We start from the raw sequence: 5,071 nt of genomic DNA, 5'->3' as shown, positions 1-5,071 counted from the left end.
AAAGAATTGGAAGAGAAGATAAAAGTTTTGATTGGCTGTGCATTGAGGAAATTCCGATGGCGGCAGCCAATGAAATACGAATTTAAAACAAAGTTTATAGAGAAAATTTAATCCTTTAATTTTAAATTATGATTATTTTGGAACAGAAAATTTTCTGTTATATAAATGAAATTTCCTAGCAATGGCTTTAGATAATTAAAATAAAAATAAAGTGCAGTTACACATAAAAAGCAATTTTACTCTTTGGCAACATTCAGAGATTTTATGCGGAGCTAATTTCCACTGAAAAAAAATTGGGGAAACTTCAGAAATTTTGTGGTTGATTAACTCAAACTATAAGCAATCAAAAAAATTGAAAATATTTTTTGTTATCAAAATAAAAAAAAGTGAGAAAAAATGTTCTCATAGAATAAATATCTGTTCATCAAAAAACACGCAACAAAAGCCTCACGTCAATGCAATTTTAAAATTCATTGGACATCGCTTGTAAAAAAAAAAATTGTAATGTCGCAGTACATTGTAAGTTAACACCAGCTTGTCATACGTGGCTTGAAAAAGTGAAATAAATGCTGTAATATTTTGCCTTCAACCCTATTGTTAACATTCAGAGAAGTCTTAACGGGCATCATGCAGCGTAATGTATCGTATTGTAAATCAATCAGCATTATTTACAAATACACTGAAAATTTATTTTAAAATGCTTACGAAATAAAAGAATTTCCACCATGCTTATAATCTTATGAACTGTGTTTTGTAAGTATTGCTCGAAAATAACTAACAAAACTGAAATTTTTAAAAATTATGTCTGTAATACAATTTTGTCATTGTTCTTCTTTCAAACATCATTTTACCTATGATTTAAATAAACTTATTTAGTGTAGCATGGACAGATTTGGCTGTTGTCCCCTTGGAAATCCCATCAAACCAACCTGTATCAACAAATATTAAAGTGATATCTAATATTCAAGAGTGATAATTCATGAGAGACTTTCAAGAAATATTTATTTCAGTAAAATATTATGACTGAAAAAAATTGCTAGTTAAAACGTCTTCAATTTTTGAAAAAAAATGATTGGCTAGATTAGGATTTTTCAATTCAATTAAAAAATATTTAACACGGATTTGTTTTTCGATTGTTTAAAATTGTGTTGTTCTCTAGAAACAAAATGCTTCAAAAAATAGTATTTGAGTATAAGGAATCATTTACAAGAAAAATTACAATGAATTTAAAATAATAGTAATAATAAACTTTAAAAATTGTAAGAGCCTTAATTCTGCTTGTTTCAGGATTCCGAGACTACTACTTTTCAACGATTATACTTCCCTAAGGGATGAAACGCAGAAAGATAAGCGATTATTACGCTTCTGACTTCATCTTATTGCTAAAACACGGAGGGCTTTAGAATCCATGAATAAAGAGTAGAACACAATACTGTTAAATTTGGGGAAAGAATTTTGTACAATATAAAAATCGTTTAATTCATATGATTTCCTTTATATCCATATTGGAATCCGATACAATATAGTTTTTACGATACAATATTGTATTTACGAAATCAGTTACCAATGCTCTAAAATATACTCAAAATTAATTTTAATTTCTTTTTGGAGTGTGAAAGAATGATTAAACAATTTGACACTTCTCGGGATTACTTTTATCTTCATGTACTATATCTTTATTTCACACTTTCCTCAAAAATCGAACCTGAGCTCCTTTGTTTAGTGGTGGAGTCTTATCCGCTATTGACCCCTTTTTCTAATTTATGAAAATTAAAGTTTCAATACTAAGGAAAAGGTAAAATAATGCTCTTTTTTTAAAATATAGGTTGCTCACAGATGTTTTGAGCTTATACATGATAATTTTAGCAGGTTATAACAAAAGTTGGATGAAGAATTTATCAAAAGCAACATTTTGTTATTATTTTTTTATTTTACTCCCTTTAATTTCTAACATTTACTTTTCTTTCATTTTCTAATATTAATTGATTTTACTTTAAATTAATAAAAGACCAGTTAAGTCATTTATTTTATTAAAACTCGGATGCTTTTTAAATCAGAATCATGGTATCAAAAATTGTATCCGCGTTGTCTCATCACTTCAGGTAAAAAACATTAAAAAAATTATTATATTATATTATTAAAAATATAATTTATAGTATTATGTCACAGTATTGATCATCGTTTATAAATATATAATTTACAGTCTATTTTTCACAATATTGTCAAACATTTTCAATGTGGAATTTACGATATATTTTTCACAAAATTATCCAGTTTTGTTTAATATAGAAGTTTCAGTGCTATATCTAATGAGCAGTATTATATAAAATTCGGTGTTGTTCCAATCAGTTGTTCTTATTACATTTTCGGAATAATATTTCACCTAGTTTGCAATAACCCAGATTTGTACCAAGTATAGCGAATAATGTTGGAATATTGCTGTGCACTAAACTGGAATTAAACAAGTGACTGAAATTTAACAATGTTATTGACCTATCGGATATACGTCGAGCAATTTGCTTTCAGGTTCAGAAGAATCCAACATCCGAAGGTTGAACTTTGGCAGTAGCACATGGTAGAGTTTTCTTTAATTGAGATGTCCCAGCTTGAGGAACCGCTTCACTTACAATGATGTCGTTGCAATATTGCGTTACAGTATCCACTACAAGATGGGACTCGTTTCCAGCAAAGGGAAAATAAATATCTTGCAGTCATGTCTTTATCGACGCTTTTGTGACTTTTCCATTTAAAAAACGAATGTAAGCAAAATCAACATTTACTCAAGCTGACTACTGACAAAAGAGTAAAAGAATTGCAATTTTAAATTATCAGGTTTGAACATAATTTCTCTTACGCGTAGTTCCAATTCGCTTTTGGACTCTTGAAGTACGATAAGCATCGGTGAGAGTAATCAACCATCAGCACTAATCACTGGTTGAATAGTATAATTCTGAGTTACATTGTGTTTTGATTGAGAAGCAACTTCAACTTTTTTTACTCCACGTGTATCAAGACTCTTGCCACTATGTGTTTCCTTCTGAAAATCACTTTGGTCTGAATTGTACCAGGTGAATGGATTACTTTTTGTGCTTGTGCATATTTCAGTGGAAAAACTGGTGATCGATTTTTCCTGTTGAGCTGTATTCTGTGTAATTATCCTCTAGGCTAAACTCATGATTTTTCGTGACACAATGTTGTATTGATTTTTAAATTTCGGTACCCAAGCGAGATATGCTGTGAAATCCATAACTTTTAGCAAAGTGCTGCTTTTTAAAGCCTTAATACGTGAATCTTTGTCATGGACGGGATAACGTTGTTCACAAACTTGGAGAAACTTCACCAAAAATTCATTTCTCGTTCATTTTTCTCGAAAAGTTGGCGACTTTTCTTAAAATGTTGCCAGACTTTAAGACCGTATGTATAGATATCGGGGAGACGATTGCAAATGATTTATGCGTCAAAAATGTTTCACTCTGCTCTTTCAATTGCTACTTATTTAATTTTTTTTCATTATTACACTATATGTGTGTTCCCTAATAAGAATGCTTCTTTGAAAAGAAAGTCACAAAAACATGGTTCACAAAATTTATTGGCACCAACATTGATTTTATAGACGCTGATCAAAATCTCCTGACTTTATAGAGAAGCACGATATAATAAGGAAGGGATTTCATGTGCAATTAGAGTACAGAAGAAAATTTTACATAGGAGAATGAAATTCCAATTTTTTTACTGGTACAGGTATTGGTCTGTAAGCAAAGGTAAAAAAAAAACTGGTACAGGAATTGTAATGTAAGCAAAAATTAAAAGATGTATCTTTTCTGTGTCAAACATTTAATAAGCAAAATAATTTGTTATGATAGCAAGTAAAATGATTTGTTAATATCAACAACAACAAAAAATGCAGTTTCATTGATGCTAAATGTTTGTTGTTTTTTGGATAAAAAAATAGTGATTTAATCTCTTTAGAAATGAACAATGCTGTGAAATATATCTCCAACAGATTGAAATACACTCATGGAACTTTTTCTTGAATTTTATTTTTTTACAATTCTCATGGTCAGTTACGTATAAGAAAAAAAAAGTTATAATTCGATTGTTATTAAAAATCATTCAACAGATTGTAATACATTCCGAGTTTGTTAATTTATGTCCATTTTCTACGAATTATAATGCATTGTCTGTTATCAGAATATATCATTGATAATTAAAAATATATTTTACACGATGATCATAAAATAACATTTCATATTTAAAATTTGATTATGGAAAAATATCTTCAGCCGAATGTAACCAAATTTGGTTGTCATACTAGTCTGATTATGTAATTTCAAATTTATAAAGAAAAAAATTCTAGTTCTCATCAATAATTGCAATATGATGTTCGACACACATTTGGAAAACTGAATCAATCGAAAGATTTTTAAAAACTACTATCTCCATTACACATTTTATTTTAACATACTTGGCATATGTGATTTAATCATTCCTCGCCATTATATTTTTTATTCTATACACTTAGGTCGGACATTCATACTACGGCTTCACTCTAACCCGTTGGTGAATGCACCGCAAGTCCCGTGCCTACCACACACTACGATCTAGGGTCAATCCACTGGATAAATTCACTGCTTTTATCATTCATTGTTTTTTGGTCTGTTCCAATAAAATTTCTAAAAATTATTATACTACATGTTCGAAAGGGAAATTTGTTGATTATCTTAGAGTAATTGGGCTAACCCATTACATTAAGTCCTTAAAGAAGCATTTGGTTGGCGCCTTACTGAAGATTATAGAATTCTATGTGTATTACTGTACCTAATAAATACCTCATATTTAGGATTGTATGTCTATGTACAGGTACAGGGTAAAGGCGTGTTTTCAAAAATAGATTTGATAAGCTTATCATCAGATATATATATATATACACACACTTTCCAGATATAGCGAAAATCATGGTTATTACACAGTTCAAAATTTCTGAATTTCCGTTTTTGAATTTTAGGTTGGTTTCCGAGGTTTATTATCTAAGTTTTACAGATAATTGATTACTGCTTTCTTACTCTGTATA

Source organism: Argiope bruennichi, chromosome 2 (assembly GCF_947563725.1).
Source record: "Argiope bruennichi chromosome 2, qqArgBrue1.1, whole genome shotgun sequence".
NCBI classification, from domain to species: Eukaryota; Metazoa; Arthropoda; class Arachnida; order Araneae; family Araneidae; genus Argiope; species Argiope bruennichi.
This window is presented reverse-complemented; position numbering follows the sequence as displayed.